The sequence below is a fragment of the Girardinichthys multiradiatus genome, chromosome 2, assembly GCF_021462225.1.
Source record: "Girardinichthys multiradiatus isolate DD_20200921_A chromosome 2, DD_fGirMul_XY1, whole genome shotgun sequence".
Taxonomy (NCBI): Eukaryota; Metazoa; Chordata; class Actinopteri; order Cyprinodontiformes; family Goodeidae; genus Girardinichthys; species Girardinichthys multiradiatus.
Genome location: NC_061795.1, coordinates 10898638 through 10924893, shown reverse-complemented (window position 1 = coordinate 10924893; position 26256 = coordinate 10898638). Strand labels below are relative to the sequence as shown.

The following is a 26256-nucleotide window of genomic DNA, read 5'->3' as shown; positions in this document are numbered from 1 at the left end:
TGGGGCTTCAGACTGGGGGTGGATCAAAGAACCTACTGTTGGGAGGGCTCCTCAAAAGCCCGAATTAAAAATATTTTTACATTTCTAATGATGTCATAATGAATTTCACCCTGGCTAAATGAAGTAGTTAAAATGCTACAGGAATAAAGATGGATGCTCTCTGCAATAATTAATGAATAATTAATTACTTTGATAAATTCATCGACATCAAAGTTACTAACACCAATTATTTGACACTTGTGGTTAAACCAGTTCAGTTTTGTATAGATATTTGACAATGAATGATAAGTGAGTCTAAGCATGTAGGTTTAGCCCAGCAAATTTTTTATTGCATAACAAACATATATATTTAACCTTTAAACTACCACTGTAATTTTATAATATATCACAATTAGCAAAGTTTAACATCTTGACAGTTAGAATGAACGTCACACTTTTCTCCCCTCAGAGCCACACAGAAGAGAAGAGAAGAGCTTAAACGGAGTCCTCAGTAATTTTTCAAACATAAAGACCCATTAGAGGACATTTGCTTAAAAATAAGAAACTCGTTTGTTCCAGCATATTTCCAATAATAGCTAATGATCTGCTTTGTCTGCAGATAGAAATAAAGATGAGTGAAGTCTGGTCATTTGATATTTAATATGTTGGCAGTCAGGCATTTTCTCAAAATAGAGGTTTAATAGGATCACATTTATTATCTTTGTCTGTACCATGGAAATGGTATGTGTGGCAGATATTGATCAAGTGAGCATTGGGCTACACTAAATTGGACTATACACGAGGCCCAGATGTAGAGGCCTTCTCCATCTCTGTGGTTTGTTTGGCTGAGGAAAAGGAAGCCCAGCAGGAAAATATATCTCATCATTTATTTTTATAATAATAATCATCTTTACTGGTACATGTACATTACAATGAAATTTGTCCTCTGCATTTAACCCATCCCTTATAGGGATGGGTTGGGCGGCCTTTGTGCAGCACCCGGGGAGCATTCTGGGGCTAAGGGTCTTGCTCAGGGACCCTGAGTGGTAATCTGTGGGATACGAACCTGGCCCCTCTGGAACGCAAACCTCATGTTCTAACCACTAGGCCACCACTCCCCCATGTAAAATAAAATCTAATGCTAAATTGTCAGCTAAAAAAAAGAAGTGGGGAGTTTTGCAATCCAGTATGCTTCTTGTAGTTTTTAGGGTATAAAGATATGTTTTATGGCAACAATATCCTTCAGGGTACACCCTATTCAGGTTACCACTCCATCATAGGGCAACACAGAGACACACAGGACAGACAACAATGCACACACAGATTTATATGTAAGGGCAAGCAAGAGAGACCCATTAACCTTCCAGTCATTGTTTTTGGAATGTGCAAGGAATTCATAGTACTGAGTGAGAACATGTGCATGCACGGTCCTTGCAGAAAGACCTTAGACTGGGTTTGAAATCAAAACTAGAAACCTTGAATAAATATTTATGGTGTTCCCTGTATAAACTATATGTACCACAAAATATATTTTATTACATTTCTTGCATAATAATGGAAAATTGAAAACTGTTTTCTAAAATGGTAAACTCCTATTAGACTGTTGTAACGTCAGTTCACAGCTGTTTGAAGTGGAAAACACAAACAGAAACAGATGTTAGAAGCTGCATATCATATGCTAACTTCTGTTTCTAACAACAACAGAACCAGTCTGGTATTGTTACATGTTGCAAAGGTTAACAATCACTCTCAGACATTCTGCAGATTCATTAAAACATTTTCTAGCCTACGTATGTTAGATTAGCTGATTGTGGCTCATCTGGAGTTAGGTTCAGTTTTCTTCCTCGGAAGATTTTATTTACAGCAGTGGGAGAACCATCAGGATGAGGAACAGCAGGTTGCAGGGTTGTTGTTTATATTTTCTGAATTATTATTATCAATCCAAAGCATGTGGAAGAAAAAAAAAGCTGCCAATCAGAGCTGCATACTGGTGCTATTCTTTATTTCATTCTATATTTTTTATTTATTTATTGTTTAGTTTTTGTTGTTTGAGTTGTCACAGCAGTGCCCCCTTCAGCAGTACGGGTCAGGGTTACGGTTAGGGTGACCCGACCTTGACAATAATATCAATGTAAAATATAATTACTTTGAAGCGACTGACAACAGTTGAGAGTAAAGCCACTTTTAGGGCAAGTTAAAAGGCAAATTCCAGCATGAAAATGTAGCGGTAGTAATGGGTCTATTGCAGAACTAAAACAGCAGAACGCATTTGATTCATATTTTTTGATTAGGAAGAGAGATTGCTGCCGAATCTCAGTGCAATCCGCTGGGCATCTGTAGAATATATGTTATTACAGAATAAAAAGTGTGAGTTTACAGCTTTTAATAAACCAGAAAAAATATCTGATTTGCCAACTCTTTATCACCGATCAGAGTGGATCAAGCACTGACCGACTGATTGGTCTATAACTGAAAAAAATAGTCAAATACTAAAACACTGGATTTCTGTAACCCTGTTTAGGGTTTTGCTGATGGTGTCTTTGCTTTGCAATTCTTTTAGCTGTTCTTTTTAAATGTTTAGTATACTTAATTTGCCACCTACAGTACAGACCAAAAGTTTGGAAACACCTTCTCATTCAAAGAGTTGTCTTTATTTTTATGACTATGAATATTGTAGCTTCACACTGAAGGCATAAAAACTATAAATTAACACATGTGGAATTATATACTGAACAAAAAAGTGTGAAACAACTGAAAATATGTCTTATATTCTAGGTTCTTCAAAGTAGCCACCTTTTGCTTTGATCACTGCTCCGCACACTCTTGGCATTCTGTTGATGAGCTTCAAGAGGTAGTCACCTGAAATGGTTTTCACTTCACAGGTGTGCCCTGTCAGGTTTAATAAGTGGGATTTCAAGCCTTATAAATGGCTTATAAATGGAGGAGGAGGTGTGATGGTGTGGGGGTGCTTTGCTGGTGACACTGTTGGGGATTTATTCAAAATTGAAGGCATACTGAACCAGCATGGCTACTACAGCATCTTGCAGCGGCATGCTATTCCATCCGGTTTGCGTTTAGTTGGACCATCATTTATTTTTTAACAGGACAATGACCCCAAACACACCTCCAGGCTGTGTAAGGGCAATTTGACCAAGAAGGAGAGTGATGGGGTGCTGCGCCAGATGACCGGGCCTTCACAGTCACCGGATATGAACCCAATCGAGATGGTTTGGGGTGAGCTGGACTGCAGAGTGAAGGCAAAAGGGCCAACAAGTGCTAAGCATCTCTGGGAAGTCCTTCAAGAGTGTTGGAAAACAATTTCAGGTGACTACCTCTTGAAGCTCATCAACAGAATGCCAAGAGTGTGCAGAGCAGTAATCAAAGCAAAAGGTGGCTACTTTGAAGAACCTAGAATATAAGATATATTTTCAGTTGTTTCACACTTTTTTGTTCAGTATATAATTCCACTTGTGTTAATTCATAGTTTTGATGCCTTCAGTGTGAAGCTACAATATTCATAATTATGAAAATAAAGAAAACTCTTTGAATGAGAAGGTGTGTCCAAACCTTTGCTCTGTATTGTACAGGTCCTTCTCAAAATATTAGCATATTGTGATAAAGTTCATTATTTTCCATAATGTCATGATGAAAATGTAACATTCATATATTTTAGATTCATTGCACACTAACTGAAATATTTCAGGTCTTTTATTGTCTTAATACGGATGATTTTGGCATACAGCTCATGAAAACCCAAAATTCCTATCTCACAAAATTAGCATATCATTAAAAGGGTCTCTAAACGAGCTATGAACCTAATCATCTGAATCAACGAGTTAACTCTAAACACCTGCAAAAGATTCCTGAGGCCTTTAAAACTCCCAGCCTGGTTCATCACTCAAAACCCCAATCATGGGTAAGACTGCCGACCTGACTGCTGTCCAGAAGGCCACTATTGACACCCTCAAGCAAGAGGGTAAGACACAGAAAGAAATTTCTGAACGAATAGGCTGTTCCCAGAGTGCTGTATCAAGGCACCTCAGTGGGAAGTCTGTGGGAAGGAAAAGGTGTGTCAGAAAAGGCTGCACAACGAGAAGAGGTGACCGGACCCTGAGAAAGATTGTGGAGAAGGGCCGATTCCAGACCTTGGGGGACCTGCGGAAGCAGTGGACTGAGTCTGGAGTAGAAACATCCAGAACCACCGTGCACAGGCGTGTGCAGGAAATGGACTACAGGTGCCGCATTCCCCAGGTCAAGCCACTTTTGAACCAGAAACAGCGGCAGAAGCGCCTGACCTGGGCTACAGAGAAGCAGCACTGGACTGTTGCTCAGTGGTCCAAAGTACTTTTTTCGGATGAAAGCAAATTCTGCATGTCATTCGGAAATCTAGGTGCCAGAGTCTGGAGGAAGACTGGGGAGAAGGAAATGACAAAATGCCAGAAGTCCAGTGTCAAGTACCCACAGTCAGTGATGGTCTGGGTGCCGTGTCAGCTGCTGGTGTTGGTCCACTGTGTTTTATCAAGGGCAGGGTCAATGCAGCTAGCTATCAGGAGATTTTGGAGCACTTCATGCTTCCATCTGCTGAAAAGCTTTATGGAGATGAAGATTTCATTTTTCAGCACGACCTGGCACCTGCTCACAGTGCCAAAACCACTGGTAAATGGTTTACTGACCATGGTATCACTGTGCTCAATTGGCCTGCCAACTCTCCTGACCTGAACCCCATAGAGAATCTGTGGGATATTGTGAAGAGAACATTGAGATACTCAAGACCCAACACTCTGGATGAGCTAAAGGCCGCTATCGAAGCATCCTGGGCCTCCATAAGACCTCAGCAGTGCCACAGGCTGATTGCCTCCATGCCACGCTGCATTGAAGCAGTCATTTCTGCAAAAGGATTCCCGACCAAGTATTGAGTGCATAACTGTACATGATTATTTGAAGGTTGACGTTTTTTGTATTAAAAACACTTTTCTTTTATTGGTCGGATGAAATATGCTAATTTTGTGAGATAGGAATTTTGGGTTTTCATGAGCTGTATGCCAAAATCATCCATATTAAGACAATAAAAGACCTGAAATATTTCAGTTAGTGTGCAACGAATCTAAAATATATGAATGTTAAATTTTCATCATGACATTATGGAAAATAATGAACTTTATCACAATATGCTAATATTTTGAGAAGGACCTGTACATGTTCTGGGTTAGTTACACTTCAATCAGTACAATTTATGACACACAAATGTATTAATCAGTTGAATTATGTTTATTTATTTAGGGCCAATTCACAACAGTGCACTTAAAAAAGCATTACATTCATAAGATTGGTAGACTAACGATGTTGGATTGCCAGGCTTAATCTCCCCACAGATGCTAAACAGTGAAAACATATTTAAATAACAGAAAAAATCCTGTATGCTGTCAGTTTCATAAAGCTGAAAAAAGTTTGAATATTTTGGATACAGTTTATTTGCATTTTTTCAGCAAATCTCTGATTCCTCACAGTGGCGTGATTATAATGGCCCATACAGCTCTGAATAATTGCTACTGTGCGTTGGATCGAATGTATTCTCACCTTGTAAGTTTCAGTATGAAAGAGATTGCAGCTGATAAAGACTGTTGACCTCTCACATGGAAGCTGGACCTTGACCCCAGAAGCCTTCACATAAAGATCCTCTTTCACTATATTCATGATGCAAAAAAATCTATTTAATCAACCTTGTAGGCTGTTCCTATTCAGAAAAAATATATAGATATGAAACAAAATTATGCCAGCTTGTAAGCAGCAAAATGTTTTAGCTTAAAGAAACATACATCAAAAATGTAATAAAGAAATGTTTAACTTTAGTGGAGGTGGAAAAAAAATTACACTCACTAGCCACTGTATTAGGTATGCCTCTTAAATTCCTTGTTAACACAAATAACAAATCAACATGACCGCTACTCAGTGCATTTAGATGGTAAATGTCCTGTACTTGTATAACACATTGTCAAGTCCCCAGATACCCCAAAAGGCTTCACACTACATTCAGTCATCCCATTCATATACTGACAGTGGTGAGCTACATTGTAAGCACAGCTGCCGTGGGGCACACTGACAGAAGTGAAGCTGCCATAAACAGGCACCACCGAGGCCTCTAACCACCATCAGGCAGGTGAAGTGTCTTGCCCAAGGACGCAACGACTGAGACAAACAGTTGAACTGGTTACAAGACAAACCCCTGCCACAATCGCCACGGTCGCCTCATTTAGCATCTAGACATGGTGTAGTGATTTGCTGAAGTTCAAAGTAAGCATCAGAATGTTGAAGAGAGAAACACACTGTGTGGACAATAATTGCATAAACATTTTTTGACTCTCATTTTTATGCAGATTTTCTAACCATAAACTATGTAAATGTGACCGTGTATTGGACTTAAGCATTTCAGGTGAAGTGTTTGTGTAATTAGAGAGAGTGTGGCTTAAGGAAATCAAAACCCTATATCAAGGTGTACATAATTATTAGGTACATTTTATACCTTAAGCAAAATGGGGCAAAAAAGAGAAAAATTGTAAAAAAACAAAAAAAACAAAAACACTCTTGAAACTACTAAGATAGTGCAGCATTATCACAGAACCTTCAAACATTGTGCTGCAACTTAACAGGGTTGCAAGAAACACCTTGACAAGCTGTCTAACACCCCAGACGCAGAAAAAAATTTAAAAGATGAAAGTTAATTGCCCATGATTTGAATGGAATCAAACATGAAGCTACCAGGAACTCATTCTCCTCTAGTGCTGTCATATTCTAGAACTGCAACGTATCTAGAAGCGGTGACCTTGACCATGATGTTCAAAGACATGGTCAAGGTCACAGCATGACACATATTTCAGTGGAAAATTAATATACCTTCATAGTGGAAGAATTCCAATAGGTCATCTTGTTTAGTATCTGTTTACTATGTGTGTCCTAGTTTAGCTTGTTGTTCATGAGATGTCCAGTTCAGACTTGATCTACTCTTGCAGCTCAGCATGCCACATTTAGAGACTCCTGTAATGCAGGGCCTTTCTGATATGAAGGTAGTGTTTAACTAAGAGAAGATACTTCTCTTCTCTCCGAGGCATCACATCATGCTGACCTCTTTTAGAAATCTGATGCACAAGGTCTGTTTTGTCTCCCTGTCTCTGTAATGTGAACTACTTTCTCATTTTGTGAGGGGTTATAAAAAGCTTGTTTTTCGCTGTTTGCGGCAGGACAGCCAGACTGAGACAGCGGTGTGGTTGTATCCTCTGTCCGTTCTCAATTCTTGCAAGATTTTAATAAAAGTGTCACTTTGATTCTCACCCTCTCCTTGTAAAGTGAGTTTTTTAAGGTGCATTTTGTTTTTTTTCCATTAACAAGCTGAATTTTCAGTCCATGTTGGACCTGTGTGTTGACCTAAACAACTTAAATTAGTGAAACATGTTTTTTTCAAAACCATAACATAGAATACCAATGATGTTTTAAAGATATTTTGAGTTCCCATGGTTCCTGAATACAACATCTGGAAAAGTTTTGTCCAGCCCCTATGTTAACCTGTCATGATTCCACACCCCTGTCATCTGAAGCCCCCAGTCAAACTAAGGCCAGAAGTTTGAAACTGAAAATAAATCTGAAAGTGTAAAACAAATCCTAAATCTGAAAAATAGTTTTGAACTTCCACTAATTTTTCCTATTTAAATTGTTTTTAAACAATCTTCATGGCACCAATTTAGCTCCATCGTATTTGCACCCTTGCAGATTTTTTTCTGTTTTTGCTTTTTGGTGATACTCAAATGTTACAGCTCATTAAACAAACCTTAGGATTCAGTTAATACAAAAAACAGCTTTCAGATAATAATCTGGGAACAAAGCAATCCAAACCTATCTGGCCCTACATGAAAATAGATTGGCCTCTTTTGTTAAATCATAATTAAACTACAATTAAACACATTTTTGGTTTAGTTGTACGCCTAGTTATAATTCCTACCAGACCTGTAGAATGAGCAAATCATTTAACTAGTACCTTTTTGATATCACGAAGTAGTCCTAAGCATCTCAAAGAAGCAGCACATCATTTACCAATCAAAAGAAATTCAAGAATAGATGAGGAGTCATAAACTTCTATCAGTCAGGAAAGGGTCAAGGTAATTTCTAAAACCCCATCATATTTCTGTCCAAAAAACATCTTGATGATACCCAATTAAAAATCAAAAGAGACTAGTGAAATGTTTTTGACGGTGTCACATCTGGTGTAAAACTATAGCAACATTTCTGAAAAAGAACATCATACCAACAGTTAAATAGTGGTGGTATAGGGTAATGTTTTGGGGCTACTTTGCTCTACCAAGAAATCCTGAAGCAGAATGTCTAGCTATCAGTTCCGGACCCTGAGCACTTTATGCAGCCAAAAGCACCCCACCAAATCAACATCTGAACAGCCCAAACAAAAATAAAATAAAATGTAAATCAAGGTTTTATGGGGGTATAGTCAATGTCGGGTTTTAGTTCCAGTGGAGATGCCGTGGCACAACCTTACACATGCTGTTCATTCCTAAAGACTGTGTACAGTCTTGATGTATTAAAAAGTTTTGCAAAGAAGAGTGTTTAGGGGCAATTTGACATATTGCACTGGCGTTTCCTGACCCATTTGCAAAACCACACTCAGAGAACACACAAGGTTTAAAATATTTATTTACACAGAGGGACGGAAGCGGGGATCTGGTCCTCTGTGAAGGATAGATGAAGTTAATGGAGTTCTCAGAGAAGTTTGGTCAGAAAGGTAATAAGGGGGTCGTCTAAAATGAAAGAGCAGGGGATCCATGAACGATCCTTAGGGCCGTAACACACCCAGTCCACTAAATACTGATAACCCCTGCCCCGACGGCAGACGTCCAAAATTTTGCTCACCGAGTAGGCAAGGTGGGGGTCAATGTCCCAGGCGGAAGGAGGGGGTTTGGAAGGAGGGCAGCTAGGGCTAGAGAAGACATGTTTCAGCAGAGAAATATGCAACACAGGGTGACTCTTCAGACTGGGAGGGATGTCGAGGCGAACGGAGGTGGGGCTCAGCACAGAGGTAATGGTGGGACCTCGGGGGAGAGCTTCCTGGAGGAGCCCTTCAAGTTAATGTGTTAAGAGTGGACAGCCAAACCTTTTGGCAAGGGGAGTAAGGAGGCGCGGGGATTAATCTCCTATTAGCCAGCTGCTGGTTACGTGCAATGATGCGGTTTAAGGCCGAAACGCTCATCTTCCAAATTCAACTGCACTTGATGTGTTCATGGACAGGTGGAAGAGAGACAAGCTGTTCATCCCCAGGGAAAAGCAATGGCTGGTAGTCCAATGATATTTCAAAGGGGGAGAGACCAGTAGCAGAGGAAACATGGCAGTTATGCGCACATTCCACCCAGGGGAACCAGTAGCCTCAAGCACCTGGTTCATGCGTTCCACCTGGCCATTAGTCTGAGGATGGAACCCAGAGCTAAGGGCAACTTTAGCACCCAGAGCCAAACAAAACCCCTTCCAAACCCTCGAAATGAACTGTGCCCCCTAATCTGATAAGATTTCTTGGGGTATGCCATGCAAGCGGAAGACATGCTTGATTAATAAATGAGCTGTTTCTAGGGAAATGGGGAGCTTTCACAGGGGAACGAGGTGGCAAGCCTTGGAGAAGCGGTCAACAGTGGTGAGGATGACCGTAAAACCCTTTGAGGGTGGTAGACCAGTGACGAAGTCCAAGGATATGTTGGCCTAGGGGCGTTTCTGGACGGGTAAGGGTCGTAACAAGCCTGCAGGGGGTTGGTTCTGGGTCTTATTACGGGCACATACATGACATGCTTGGACATATGTTTTTACATCCTCAAAAAGAGAGGACCACCAAAAGGATCGCCTAATGAGGGCAACAGTGTGACTAACACCAGGATAACAAGAGAATCTAGTTGTATCTACCCAGTGAATGAGGCGAGCTGTACTGGGAACATACATCTTATTAGTGGGACCGGTGCCGGGATCAGGTTCGGTTTCTTGGGCCTTAAGGACTTGTTCTCCAATATCCCAAGAAAGTGCCCCTACGATGCTGGAAGGAGGGATGAGAGTGTCAACAGGTATTTCTTCATCAACAGAAAACTACCTAAAAAGGGCATCGGGTTTGGTATTTTTAGAACCTGATCTATATGAAATGATGAAGTTGAATCGGGCAACAAAACAGAGACCAACGGGACTGTCTCCGATTTAGGCACTTGGCCTAGTGGAGGTAATACAGGTTCTTGTGGTCAGTCCAAATTACAATGGAGTGTGTAGCTCCCTCCAACCAATGATGCCACTCTTCAAATGCCAGTTTACTGGCCAAAAGCTCTCTGTTCCCAATGCTATAATTTCTCTTGGCCGGTGTAAGACGAAGAGAAAAGAAAGCACATGGATGAGGTTTATTATCAGTGTCAGAGTTCTGAGAGAGGACAGCCCCAACCCCTACATCAGAGGCATCAACCTCCAGAACAAACTGTTTAGACAGATGTGGTCAGGAGAGAATGGGAGCATCAGCAAATTTCTGCTTGATTTCTAAGAATGCTCTTTTGGCCTCTGGCGTCCAACTGAACTGTTTCTTGATGGAGGTCAAGCTTGTGAGGGGAGCAATGGTCTGACTGTAGTTCCTGATGAAGCGGCAGTAGAAGTTGGCAAAATCCAGCAAGTGCTGTTACTGCTTTCTGGTGGAGGGAACGGGTCAATCTAGCACAGCCCATACCTTCTCTGGGTCCGACTTCACTTGCCCAGTCTCTAGGATGTATCCCAAGAAGGCGACTGAGGATACATGAAACTCGCACTTTTCGGCTTTTACAAAGAGGCGGTTCTCAATGAATATTTGAAGAACCAGCCTCACATGTTGCTTGTGTTCATCTAGGGATCTTGGGAATATTAGTATGTCGTCCAAGTACAAAAGACTAACTGGGTCAGAGGTCCTGTAGAACATCATTGATAAGGGACTGAAAAACTGCAGGAACATTAGTCAGCCCAAAAGGCATTACCAAGTATTCAAAATGTCCTATTGATGTCTTAAAAGCGGTTTTCCACTCATCATCTTCTCGGATTCTGACTAGGTGATAAGCAATGCAAAGATCAGGCTTCCGGAAGATGGTAGAACCCTGGACTGGTTCAAATGCGGAAGTCAGAAGTAGATGGAAATTGATATTTATTTTAATGGTGATCTTGTTAAGACTCCCGTAGTCAATGCAGGGTCTGAGTTCCATATTTCTTAGCCACAAAAAAGGAGCCTGCATCAAGTGGAAAAGTGGATGGTTTAATAATGCCTGCTGCTAGCGACTCATTGATGTATTTCTCCATGCACACCTTCTCGGGATTTGATATGTTAAAGAGTATGCTAGAGGGAAGTGTATCTCTAGGGAACAGATTTATTGCGCATTCGTATGGTTGGTGTGGAGGTAATCAAAGGGCTTTAGGTTTGCTGAAAACCCCTTTTAGATCATGATAAACAGGGGGAACATTCAAAAGATTGGGGGCTGTTACCTTTTTCATCCATCTCAGGAGACACTGGGGATATATGGGCATCCAGAAGACAGGAGGACAGACAGTGGATGCTCCAGGACTCGATCCGACCTAGGTTCCAGTTAGACTGGGGATTATGGAGGCAAGGCCATGGGTAGCCCAAAACCATGGAAGACTGTGGGGAAGGAAAGACATAAAATATTAGCCTTTCACGGTGATTGCCAGAAACAACCAGATCAGTGGGTTCGGTCTTGTAGGTGATGAGGGAGAGAGATTTACCATCAAGGGCAGAGACACGTATAGGTGTGGGTAGTGTTATGGTGGGAATGCTTAGTTGTTGAACCAAGTTTCCATCTATAGGGTTCTGTTCGCAACCAGTGTCCACCAATGCTTGGGGTTGTAATGATTCTCGATTAGCTATGATGGACACAGGGAGAGACAGACGGGAAATGTTCTTACTTATGTTGCCCGCTAATACTCCCATCATTATTGGCGGGCTCCCTCTTTTGGACGAGATGGACAATTGGCCACATAGCCTCCAGCTAACCACCTTATGGGCAGACACGGTTCTCCATATGATGTTGCCTTTCCTCGGGTGTTAGGCCGGCACGTCTGATCTGCATCAGTTCCTCAGGGGTCGGAACAATGAGAGGTTTAGTAGACATAGGTGCAGCAGATATTACAGATACTGGAGGAATTGGGCTTTGCTGCCTCCTTTCCCTGACTCTTTCATGGAGCCGGCCATTTGTCTTTATTGTCAGAGATCAATTCTTCAAGGTTCTCAGGTTCATCTCTGCAGGCCAACTTGTCCTTTAGTTGTTCGTTTAAAGCTTGGGTAAATGCTCCCTTGGGCCTGATTATTCCAGCTTGAAGAGGCCGCTAAAGTGCGAAAATCGATGGCAAATTCAGCAGCTGATCTGTGTCCCTGTTTTTGACTCCATAATTTTCTGGTGATTTCTGATCCTGACTGTGAGTAGCCAAAGGTTTGTTTGAACTCTGAAACGAAATTGTGAAAAGTCTGATTTAGGAGAGTCTGAGAATTTAACCTGGCTTTCAGCCCACCTGAGCGCCTTTCCCTGGAAGAGTCCCACCGTTGTCTGGAAATAAATGGGGGGATCTGCAAAAGTGAACAGTGTAACAAAAAACCTCCACATCTGCCAATTTCACCTGAATAATGGTTGGGACACACATGAAATACATTCACAAAATTTCTTAAAATACAAGCAGTTGGTAGCACTGTTGCCTTGCAGCAAGAAGGTCCTGGGTTCGATTCCCGGCCTGGGGTCTTTCTGCATGGAGTTTGCATGTTCTCCCCGTGCATGCGTGGGTTCTCACCGGGTACTCCGGCTTCCTCCCACAGTCCAAAGACATGCCTGTTAGGTTAATTGGTCACTCTAAAATTGACCTTAGGTGTGTGAATGAGTGTGTGCATGGTTGTTTGTGTGTTGCCCTGCGATGGACTGGCGACCTGTCCAGGGTGTACCCCGCCTCTCGCCCATAGACTGCTGGAGATAGGCACCAGCTCCCCCGCGACCCACTATGGAATAAGCGGTAGAAAATGACTGACTGACTGACTGAAAATAATTCAACACAATGTCATATTTCAATCAACAAACTCTTCACTATACTAGAACAGTTCAACAAAAACTACCAGGCAAAATGAAAGAATAAGGAAGACCAATTAACTATATACAATATAAACAAGTGAATCAAAGATGGTTTAAAACGATGACCAATAGTGTGATGCAACATTACCATTCAATGTTATTTATGTTTGAGAACCAAGGATTATCTTGAGGAATCTGGAAATGACCTTAATTTAGTCTTAAAACTAACTTAGACAATAACTTCAAGCCACCAATCACACTGCAAGATCAGATAAAACATAATAATATTTCAAAGAAGCCCTACTTGAACTGCCACCCCTCCTTGAACGTTGTGGAGGGGTTTGAGTGCTCGAGTGATCCTAGAGGCTATGTTGTGTGGGGCTTAAATGCCACTGGTAGGGTCTCCAATGGCAAACAGGCTCTTGGTGACGGGTCAGACAAAGATCAGTTCAAGACGCCTTCATGAGGACCATACTATTGAGGCACGTGACATTGCCCGGTACGACGGAGCCAGGGTCCCACCCTGTAGCCAGGCCTGGGGTCAGCACTCATCAGCGAGCGCCTGGTGGACGGGTTGCTCCTTCCCACGCCAAGCCCGAATGAGAGACATGAGGCCATCCGCTAATGAGCCGACCACCTGCAGGGGGAACCGTGAGGGTCCGGTGCAAAGAGGATTGGGCAGCAGACATAGGTGTAGACCTCGACGGCCTGATCCCCGGATGCTTAAGCTGGCTCTAGGAACATGGAATGTCACCTTGCTGGGGGGCAAGGAGCCTAAGCTTGTGCGGGATGTCGAGAGATATAGACTAGAAATAGTTGGGCTCACCTCAACGCATAGCCTAAGCTCTGGAACCCAGCTCCTCGAGAGAGGTTGGAATCTCTTCTACTCTGGAGTGGCCCGCAGGGAGAGGCAGCGAGCTGGGGTGGGTTTGCTAGTTGCCCCCCAGTTCAGCCATCTCGTGTTGGGGTTTACCACAGAGAATGAGAGGGTCGCATCCCTTCGCCTTTGGGTCGGGGACAGGTCTCTGACTGTCGTTTTGGCCTACAAGCCGAGAGCTAGTGTGTAGTACCAGGCCTTCTTGGCGTTCCTGTCGGGGGTGCTGCATAGTGCCCCTCCCGGGGACTCCGTTATTCTGCTGGCGAACTTAAACCCCCACGTGGGAAACGACAGTGACAGTTGGAGAGGCATGATTTGGAGGAATGGCCTGCCCTATCTGAATCCGAGTGGCGTTTCCATTATTGGGCTTCTGTGCTGGTCACGGATTGTCCATAATGAACACCATGTTCAAGCATAATGGTGTTCATCAGTGCACTTGGCACCAGGACACCCTAGGCAGCAGGTCAATGATCGACTTTGCTGTTGTGTCTTAAGACCTTCAGCCGCATGTTATGGACACTCAGGTGAAGAGAGGGGCTGAACTGTCCGCTGATCATCACCTGGTGGTGAGTTGCATCTGCTGGAAGAGGAGAAAGCCGGACAGACTTGGTAGGCCCAAGCGCATAGTGAGGGTCTGCTGTGAACGTCTGATGGAGCCCTCAGCCAGGGATGTATTCAACTCCCACATTCCAGGAGAGCTTTGACCAGATTCTGGGGTAGGGGTAGAGTCTGAGTGGACCATGTTCTCTGCATCCATCGCCGATGCTGCCCGTAGCTGTGGCCGTAAGGTTTGCCGTGCCTGTTGCTACAGCAATCCCCGAACCCTGTGGTGGACAGCCCACCAATAAGGAGTCCTATCGGCTGAGATTGGCCTGTCGGACTCCTGAGGCGACAGACGGGTACCATGAGGCCAAGTGTGCCTCATCCTGGGCAGTAGCAGAGCCAAGACTCAGGCCCGGGAGGAGTTCAGCGAGGACATGGAGAAGGACCACCGGTTGGCCTCGAAGCGATTCTGACAAACCATCCGGCACCTCAGGAGGGGGAAGCAGTGCTTCGCCAACACTGTTCACAGAGGGGGTGTTGAGCTACTGTCGGTCTACGTTCCTACCCTGACCTATGGCCATGAACTTTGGGTCACGAGCGAAAGAATGATACCCGGATAGAAGTGCCTGAAATGAGCTTCCTCTGTAGGGTGGCTGGGCACTCCCTTAGAGATAGGGTGAGAAGCTCGGCCATCCGGGAGGGGCTCGGAGTAGAGCTGGGACCCAGTCCCAGATGAAGCGGAAGACAATGAGTACGACGAGTATGATATTTCGAAGAATGATTTGCTGAACAAAACCAATCTTCTAGATAATCTTTTAATGTTGTTTAATTAGATGTCTTTATTTAGTGAAGTAACAATTGAGGAAAAATTATTTTAAAGAAGAACCAACAACCTCTCTGTATAAATCCTTAACTAGCCCTCTCCCGAGTCACGTTTGTATCTGGCATGCCTAGCCTTAGCTGTTAGCGGTTTCAGCTAACAAATCAAAGCCTATTGTCAGGTTTTGCCATTTTGGGTTCTGGTTTGTGTTTTTGTTCTGTGGGGTTTGTTAGTTTATTTTTCTTATTTATTCCTGAATTCTTGTGTTGTTATGTGTGCTTTATTTCAGCATTCATTAGTTGTTTGGGTTTGTTTACCTTTTCAGTTAGGGTTTTCTTTATGTCTTCAGCTTACTTTGTTAGTTCTTATTTTTCAGATTCTTATATCTTATGTTGTTATAGTTTTCTTAGATCTGTTTTCCTGAGTTTTGTTATTTAGTCCCTTTCCGCCATGGTTTAGTTTTGTAATCAGTTCCACCTGTTCCTCAACCTCCCTGCATACCCGGTCCACACCTGTCTCTAATCCCTGCTGATTGCCTTGCCTGTCATTCCTTTGTTCAACATTGACTTCAGTGTAAAAGCTCAGGGTTTCTCATTACTGGTTGCTGGTTCCTCCCGTTAACTACCCTGCTGTTCCTCTGCCGACTCCCTGCACTACCTTGTTGGATACATGTAAGTTTTTGGAAACTAATCATGCTGCTGCACAGTGTCTATCTGCGTTTTGGTCCAAACCAACCACATACACTTATAGCTTCTTTAAACTCCAACATGTACCTTTAAAATACCATTTATGAAAAGATTAAAATGCATGAGCATTGAAACCGTGGCATGGCAGATCTCTGTTTAAAAACCACCCACTAAATAAAGTTTATCTTAACTTTAAAACACAACACAGAACATATAATTAGCCTCAATGCTGGAATGCCTGTTCACATTAACGGAACAGCCTGCTAGCAGTTGAGTAGCTGAGTTTTCTCAACACGAACAAAAACCAAACCTCATGAAATGAACATTATTCAGATTATTTCATCCTAAACTAATTTCTCTCTGCAAAAACACCACCTTTTATGTGAAATTTTTTAAAGAAAGGGTTCTAAATGCTCGTCGAACCGCCAAAGAGCGGTCAAAGAGCGGTTCAAGACACCTTCATGAGGACTACCAAATCGAGGCACATGACGTCGCCCGGTACAGCGGAGCAGGGGTCCCACCCTGGAGCCAGGTCTGGGGTTGGGACTCGCTGGAGAGCGCCTGGTGGCCGAGTTGCTCCTCGCGGGACCTGGCCGGGCCAAGCCTGAACGAGAGACATGAGGCCATCCCCCAGTGGGCCCACCACCTGCATTGGGAACCGTGAGGGACAGGTGCAAAGGGGATTGGGCGGCGGACGAAGGTGGAGACCTCGGCGGTCCGATCCCCGGATGATTAGGCTGGCTCTAGGGACGTGGAATGTCACCTCGCTGGGGGGAAGGAGCCTGAGCTTGTGCGAGAGGTCGAGAGATATCGACTAGAAATACAGGTCCTTCTCAAAATATTAGCATATTGTGATAAAGTTCATTATTTTCCATAATGTAATGATGAAAATTTAACATTCATATATGTTAGATTCATTGCACACTAACTGAAATATTTCAGGTCTTTTATTGTCTTAATACGGATGATTTTGGCATACAGCTCATGAAAACCCAAAATTCCTATCTCACAAAATTAGCATATTTCATCCGACCAATAAAAGAAAAGTGTTTTTAATACAAAAAACGTCAACCTTCAAATAATCATGTACAGTTATGCACTCAATACTTGGTCGGGAATCCTTTTGCAGAAATGACTGCTTCAATGCAGCGTGGCATGGAGGCAATCAGCCTGTGGCACTGCTGAGGTCTTATGGAGGCCCAGGATGCTTCAATAGCGACCTTTAGCTCATCCAGAGTGTTGGGTCTTGAGTCTCTCAACATTCTCTTCACATTATCCCACAGATTCTCTATGGGGTTCAGGTCAGGAGAGTTGGCAGGCCAATTGAGCACAGTGATACCATGGTCAGTAAACCATTTACCAGTGGTTTTGGCACTGTGAGCAGGTGCCAGGTCGTGCTGAAAAATGAAATCTTCATCTCCATAAAGCTTTTCAGCAGATGGAAGCATGAAGTGCTCCAAAATCTCCTGATAGCTAGCTGCATTGACCCTGCCCTTGATAAAACACAGTGGACCAACACCAGCAGCTGACACGGCACCCCAGACCATCACTGACAGTGGGTACTTGACACTGGACTTCTGGCATTTTGGCATTTCCTTCTCCCCAGTCTTCCTCCAGACTCTGGCACCTTGATTTCCGAATGACATGCAGAATTTGCTTTCATCCGAAAAAAGTACTTTGGACCACTGAGCAACAGTCCAGTGCTGCTTTTCTGTAGCCCAGGTCTGGGGAATGCGGCACCTGTAGCCCATTTCCTGCACACGCCTGTGCACGGTGGCTCTGGATGTTTCTACTCCAGACTCAGTTCACTGCTTCCGCAGGTCCCCCAAGGTCTGGAATCGGCCCTTCTCCACAATCTTCCTCAGGGTCCGGTCACCTCTTCTCGTTGTGCAGCGTTTTCTGCCACACTTTTTCCTTCCCACAGACTTCCCACTGAGGTGCCTTGATACAGCACTCTGGGAACAGCCTATTCGTTCAGAAATGTCTTTCTGTGTCTTACCCTCTTGCTTGAGGGTGTCAATAGTGGCCTTCTGGACAGCAGTCAGGTCGGCAGTCTTACCCATGATTGGGGTTTTGAGTGATGAACCAGGCTGGGAGTTTTAAAGGCCTCAGGAATCTTTTGCAGGTGTTTAGAGTTAATTCGTTGATTCAGATGATTAGGTTCATAGTTCGTTTAGAGACCCTTTTAATGATATGCTAATTTTGTGAGATAGGAATTTTGGGTTTTCATGAGCTGTGTGCCAAAATCATCCGTATTAAGACAATAAAAGACCTGAAATATTTCAGTTAGTGTGCAATGAATATAAAATATATGAATGTTAAATTTTCATCATGACATTATGGAAAATAATGAACTTTATCACAATATGTGAATATTTTGAGAAGGACCTGTAGTCGGGCTCGCCTCCATGCACAGCGTGGGCTCTGGAACCCATCTCCTCGAGAGGGGCTGGACTCTCTTCTACTCTGGAGTAGCCCACAGGGAAAGGCAGGTTGCTGGGGTGGATTTGCTTTTTGCCCCCCAGCTCAGCGGTCTCGTGTTGGGGTTTACCCCAGTGAATGAGAGGGTCGCATCCCTGCACCTTCGGGTTGGGGACAGGTCTCTGACTGTCGTTTTGGCCTATGGGCTGAGCGGTAGTGCAGAGTACCCGGCCTTCTTGGCGTCCCTGTCGGGGGTGCTGGATAGTGCCCCTCCCGGGGACTCCATTATTCTGATAGGGTACTTCAATGCCCACATGGGAAATGACAGTGACACCTGTAGAGGCGTGATCGGGAGGAATGGCCTCCCCGATTTTAATCCGAGTGGTGTTTTGTTACTGGACTTAAGTGCTAGTTACGGATTATCCATAATGAACACCATGTTCAAACATAAAGGTGTCCATCAGTGCACTTGGCACCTGGACACCCTAGCCAGGAGGTCAATGATCAACTTTGTTGTCATATCATCAGACCTTTGGCCGCGTGTTTTGGACACTCGGGTGAAGAGAGGGGCTGAGCCGACCATTGATCACTACCTGGTGGTGAGTTGGATCTGCTGGAAGAGGAGAAAGCCGGACAGACTTGGTAGGCCCAAGCGCGTAGTGAGGGTCTGCTGCGAACGTCTGGCGGAGCCATCGGCCAGGGATGTATTCAACTCCCATCATCCCGGAGAGCTTTGACCAGATTCCGGGGGATGTTGGAGACATAGAGTTCGAGTGGACCATATTCTCTGCATCTATTGTCAATGCTGCTGCCCGTAGCTGTGACCGTAAGGTCTGCAGTGCCTGTCTCGGCGGCAATCCCCGAAGCTGGTGGTGGACACTGGCATTAAGTGATGCTGTCAAGCTGAAGAAGGAGTCCTATCGGCTGTGGTTGGCTTGTGGGACTCCTGAGTCGGCTGACGGGTACCGTGAGGCCAAGCGCACCGTGACAGAGGCAAAAACTCTGGGAGGAGTTCGGTGGGGCCATGAAGAAGTACTACCGGTTGGCCTTGAAGCAATTCTGGCAAATCGTCCGGTGTCTCAAGAGGGGGAAGCAGTGCATCACTGACACTGTTTACAGTGGGGGTGGGAGGCTGCTGACCTCAACTGGGCACATTATGGGGCAGTGGAAGGAGTACTTTGAGGATCTTCTCAATTGTGCTATCACGCATTCCCTGGTGGAAACAGAGGCTGGGGACTCGGGGTTGGACTCTTTCATCACCCAGGCTGAAATCACCAAGGTGGTTAAAAAGCTCAGCGGTGGCAGGGCTTCGGGGTGGATGAGATCCGCCCTGAGTACCTCAAGTCTCTGTATGTTGTGGGGCTGTCGTGGTTGACACGCCTCTTCAACATTGCGTGGCGGTCGGGGACAGTGCCTCTGGACTGGCAGACTGGGGTGGTGGTCGCCCTTCATAAGAAGGGTGACCGGAGGGTGTGTTCCAACTATAGGGGGATCACACTCCTCAGCCACCCTGATAAGGCCTACTCCAGGATATTGGAGTGGAGAGTCCGGCCGATTGTCGAACCTCGGCTTCAGCAGGAGCAGTGTGGTTTTCGTCCCGGCCGTGGAACACTGGACCAGCTCTATACCCTCTACAGGGTACTCGAGGGTTCATGGGAGTTTGCCCACATGTGTTTTGTGGACCTGGAGAAAGCATTTGACTGTGTCCCTCATGATGCCCTGTGGAGGGTGCTCCAGGAAGATGGAATCAGGGGCCATTTATTAGGGGCCATCCGGTCTCTGTACAAGCGGAGCAGGAGTTTGGTCCGCACATCCGGGCACTAAGTCGGACCTGTTCCCGGTGCATGTTGGACTCCAGCAGGGCTGCCCTTTGTCACTGGTCCTGTTCATAACTTTTATGGACAGGATATCTAGGTGCAGCCAAGGGAGTATTTCGTCTCTTCTTTTTTCAGATGACGTGGTCCTGCTGGCCCCCTCTAGCCAAGGCCTACAGCATGAGCTGGGGCGGTTTGCAAACGAGTGTGAAGCGGCTGGGATGAAGATCAGCTCCTCCAAGTCCGAGGCCATGGTTCTCGACCAAAAAAGGGTGGCTTGTCCTCTTCAGGTTGGAGGGGAGTTCCTGTCTTAAGTGGAGGAGTTTAAGTATCTCGGGGTCTTGTTCACGAGTGAGGGAAGAATGGAGCGGGAGATCGACAGACGGATCGGTGCGGCTGCCGCAGTAATGGGGGCACTGTATCGGTCTGTTTTGGTAAAGAGAGAGCTGAGCTGAAAAGCAAAGCTCTCGATTTACCGGTCGGTCTACGCTCTTATCCTCACCTATGGCCATGAACTTTGGGTCATGACCGAAAGAACGAGATCCCAAATACAAGCGGCTGATATGAGCTTCCTCCGTAGGGTGGCCGGGCACACCCTTAGAGATAGGGTGAGGAGCTCGGCCATCCGGGAGGGGCTCGGAGAAGAGCCGCTGCTCCTCCACATCGAGAGGAGCCGGTTGAGGCATCTATACAGGATGCCTAATGGACGCCTTGGAGGTGTTCCAGGCACGTCCCAACGGGAGGAGGCCCAGGGGACGGCCCAGGACATGCTGGAGGGACTATGTCTCTCAGCTGGCCTGGGAACGCCTTGGGCTCCCCCCGGAGGAACTGGGAGGAGGTGTCTGCGGAGAGGGGAGGGACGTCTGGGTGTCTCTGCTGAGGCTGCTGCCCCCGCGACCCGCTCCTGGATAAAACGGAAGACGACGAGTACGGGTACGAATTGAAATTGAATTCAATTGTGTGAGTCCTAATCAACAACAAACACTGGTCTGTTGGATTAAAATGATTTTATTTAGTTAATTTTATTAGCATTGCACCAATTTAAAAATGATGTGATCTTGACGTGTTTCTCTGTACAGAAGAAGTAGGTACAGTATGTTTATTATGCAATATGTCGATTCCATTCATCATTTATACTGCTTATTTCATAGTGGGTCACGGTGCTTATCTCCAGCAGTCTACGGGCGAGAGGCAGGGCACACCCTGGAAAGGTGGCCAATCCATCACAGGGCAACACAGAGATATACAGGACAAACAACCACGCACACACTCATTCACACCCAAGGGTAATTTAGAGAGACCAATTAACCTAACAGTCGTGGTTTTGGACTGTGGGAGGAAGTACTCGGTGAGAACCCATGCATGCACGGGAAGAACATGCAAACTACATGCAGAAAAACCCCCAGCCAAGAGTCAAACCCAGGACCTTCTTGCTGCAAGGTAGCAATGCTACCAACTACGCCACTGTGCAGCCCGTCGAATCCAACATTGTCCTAATTCATTTCAATGAAATTCATTCCAGTATCATCCAATCATTTGGCAAGATCCATGATTCATTTACAAATGTTGTTAATTATGCTAACTGATAAAAGTGAATCTGTCTAACTGACTTTTTGTTGATTACAGAGTGTAATATGGTGTAGTGAGTTTTCTCTGTAGTTTCTAATTCTTTTGATTCTATTTTTTGATCTAGTGGTTCCCACTTTGTTCACAGCATAACACTTTCAGTCTGTATTTGCAATGCTGTTCCAAAATGTTGGATCTTCACACAAATTAAAGCAGAAAATGATTTGTTTGACAAAATATAAAGGCCTTTAATATTTAATCAATCATCATTTAATAATTAATCACATCCTTAGTGTTGAAACTTTACTTGGTATATTCACACAGTCTCACCAGAGACTCATCATTTTGTCACTTTTTCAGATTTTGTTATACTTAAGACTTTCTTTTTCAGTATTTCAGTTTTCAGTTTCAGTTTTCTGTTAAATCATATACACTAAATAGCCCATAATGACAAAGTAAAAATGTATTATAAGGCATTTTTGTAAATTTTAAAAAATGTAAACATTTAAACATCATTGGTACAAAAGTATTCACACTCTTTATTTATATATAGTGGGGAGAACAAGTATTTGATACACTGCTGATTTTGCAAGTTTTCCCTCTTGCAAAGTATATAGAAGTCTTCGAGCGCACAGCTCGCTTTTAGCTAACATTAGCAGGTTAGCTGACCATCTTTAGAAGTTCCACAGAAAATACTGTGACGTAATAGGGAACGAAACGTAACAGAAAATGGAAAAATCTGAATAGACTGACCAAATATGACCCATAAAACATCTAAATATATCGTTGCAGGATCTGGAGTGGCTAAATAAAAATTTTCTAGACTTTCAGAAATTCACAATACACAAAAAATGTGTTTAAGAGATAAAAAAGTGGATTTTGCATATGTCCCCCTTAAGAAGACGTCCTGTTCTCCATTCATTACCTGTAATAACTGCACCTGTTTGAACTCGTTATCTGTATAAAAGACACCTGTCCACACACTTAATCAAACAAATTCCAACCTCTACACAATGGCTAAGACCAGAGAGCTGTGTAAGGTCATCAGGGATAAAATAGTAGACCTGTACAAGGCTGGGATGGGCTACAGGAAAATAGCCAAGCAGCTTGGTGAGAAGGCAACAACTGTTGACGCAAATATAAGAAAATGGAAGACGTTTAAGATGACGGTCAATCTCCCTCGGTATGGGGCTCCATGCAAGATCTCACCTCGTGGGGCATCACTGATCATGAGGAAGGTGAGGGACCATCCCGGAACTACAGGTCAGGACCTAATCAATGACCTTAAGAGAGCTGGAACCCCACTCTGAAAGAAGACCATTAGTAATACACCATGCCGCCATGGATTAAAATTGTGCAGCGCACGCAAGGTCCCCCTGTTGAAGCCAGCGCATATCCAGGCCTGTCTGAAGTTTGCCAATGACAATCTGGATGATCCATAGGAGGAATGGGAGAAGGTCATGTGGTCTGATGAGACAAAAATAGAGCTTTTTGGTCTAAACTCCACTCTGTGTTTGGAGGAAGAAGGATGAGTACAACCCCAAGAACAACATCCCAACCGTGAAGCATGGAGGTGGAAACATCATTCTTTGGGGATGCTTTTCTGCAAAGGGGACAGGATGACTGCACATATTGAGGGGAGGAGATAGGGCCATGTCTCTGGATATCTCAGCCAACAATTTCATTCCCTCAGTAATGGCATTGAAGATGGGTCGTGGCTGGGTCCTCCAGCATGACAATGACCCGAAGCACACAGCCAGGGTAACTAAGGAGTGGCTCAATAAGAAGCATCTCAGGGTCCTGGAGTGGCCTAGCCAGTCTCCAAACCTGAACTTAATCGAAATTCTTTGGAGGGAACTGAAAGTCCGTATTGCCCAGCGACAGCCCCAAAACCTGAAGGATCTGGAGAAGATCTGTTTGGAGTAGTGGTCCAAAACCTTGTCAAGAACCACATGTTTTGTTTTTCTAATTCAATTCAATTCAGTTTATTTATATAGCGCCAATTCACAACACATGTTGTCTCAAGGCACTTCACAAAAGTCAGGGACATACATTCCAATTAATCCTAACCATTGAACAGTGCAGTCAGATTCAGTTTTTTATTCAAACTGGATAAAAGGTTTTTCTATCTAAGGAAACCCAGCAGATTGCATCGAGTCAGAGATTTGTAGCAGTCACTCTTCCAGAATGATCATTTAGCGACAGTGGACAGTCACTGGCGTTGACTTTGCAGCAATCCCTCATACTGAGTATGCATGTTGCGACAGTGGAGAGGAAAAACTCCCTTTTAACAGGAAGAAACCTCGAGCAGAACCAGGCTCAGTGTGAGCGGCCATCTGACACGACCGACTGGGGGTTTGAGAGAACAGAGCAGAGAAACAAAAAGAACACAGAAGCACTGATCTAGGAGTACTTTCTATGGGAAGGAAAAGTAGATGTTAGTGGATGTAGCTCCTTTAGTCGTTTCATCTAGAAAGAAAGAACAGATAAACTCTGAGCCAGTTTTCAAGGTTAGAGTCTGAAAGAGAGCGCATATAATTAGTTACAGTAAAAGCTCAGTCAATTGCTATATCTAGGAGAGAGAAAGGGTTAAACACTGAAAGACAGGGCCATGTGGATCATCTGTAGAAGGTGAGCATTAAGTTGTTGCCCTCAGAAACTTGGACAATGCCCCTCTCCAGAAAGGTGTCATAGGTAGACACAGAGTCAGGCCAGGCAGTGTGGCTTCTAGGAAGAGAAAAGAGAGAGAACATTAAGTTAAAAACTGAAATAACAGCAAATAATAGAAAATTGGAGAGTAGTGTGAGAATGTAGCAAAGAGGGTGAAAGTGGTCATTATGTCCTCAGTAGCCTAAGCCTATAGCAGCATAACAACAGAGATAGTTTCAGTTTGAGTTTATTTATTTATATAGCGCTTATTTACAACAATGTCGTCTCAAGGCACCCGTAACTGAGGCCAGACCAAACCACCAAGTGCAACAGCCCGGCCACCCCAAAACGGGCCATGTGTAGGGGCACTAAGTAAAAAAATAAACTGATAAATTTTGTCCATCTAGAGTACACTGATAGCCATTGTTATACTAAAAACCACAAGGATTGGGATACCTCTCTCTGTGAGACTGATTATACCATTGGAAAAGAGAAGGGGTCATACAGGTAGCAGAAATGGAGGGTGTGTTTGCACCTCAACCATAACTGAGCCGGTTTAGGCTAAACCTGACTCCCCCTTACTCCATCCAACAGGGAGGGAGGAAGGCGGAGATAAAAAATAAGGAAGATAGCTCAGGATAACCCAAGCCACTCTAACTATAAGCTTTATCAAAACGGAAAGTTTTAAGCCTAGCCTTAAAAGTAGACAGGGTGTCTGCCTCACGGACCAAAACCGGGAGCTGGTTCCACAGGAGAGTAGCTCGAAAACTAAAGGATCTGCCTCCCATTCTACTTCTAGAGACTCTAGGAACCATCAGTAAACCTGCAGTCTGAGAACAAAGAATCAAATACTTATGTTATGCAATAGAATGCAAATGAATTACTTAAAAAAATCACACAATGTGATTTTCTGGATTTTTGTTTTAGATTCTATCACTCACAGTTGAAGAATACCTATGATAAAAATGAAAAACTTCTACTTGCTTTGCAAGTGGGAAATCCTGCAAAGTCTATAGTGTTGTCATACTTGTTCTCCCCACTGTATCCACTGATCATTCTTTAGATGTTACTGAAACTTTATGTTTATGGAAACCATCTTTATCAAATTTAGTTGATTACACATAATTTTGAATGTAACACTTGTACAGGGGTTGGACAATGAAACTGAAACACCTGGATTTAGACCACAATAATTTATTAGTATGGTGTAGGGCCTCCTTTTGCGGCCAATACAGCGTCAATTCGTCTTGGGAATGACATATACAAGTCCTGCACAGTGGTCAGAGGGATTTTAAGCCATTCTTCTTGCAGGATAGTGGCCAGGTCACTACGTGATACTGTTGGAGGAAAACGTTTCCTGACTCGCTCCTCCAAAACACCCCAAAGTGGCTCAATAATATTTAGATCTGGTGACTGTGCAGGCCATGGGAGATGTTCAACTTCACTTTCATGTTCATCAAACCAATCTTTCACCAGTCTTGCTGTGTGTATTGGTGCATTGTCATCTTGATACATGGCACCGCCTTCAGGATACAATGTTTGAACCATTGGATGCACATGGTCCTCAAGAATGGTTCGGTAGTCCTTGGCAGTGACGCGCCCATTTAGCACAAGTATTGGGCCAAGGGAATGTCATGATATGGCAGCCCAAACCATCACTGATCCACCCCCATGCTTCACTCTGGGCATGCAACAGTCTGGGTAGTACGCTTCTTTGGGGCTTCTCCACACCGTAACTCGCCCGGATGTGGGGAAAACAGTAAAGGTGGACTCATCAGAGAACAATACATATTTCACA

At 44.1% G+C, this 26256-nt stretch overlaps 1 protein-coding gene across 9 annotated transcripts in view; it reads left to right on the top strand.

Moving 5' to 3' along the window:
* Nucleotides 1–26256, top strand: part of bcar1 (BCAR1 scaffold protein, Cas family member) — a 191361-nt gene that overhangs the window by 94193 nt on the left and 70912 nt on the right. The gene's annotated exons all lie outside the window — the stretch shown is intronic.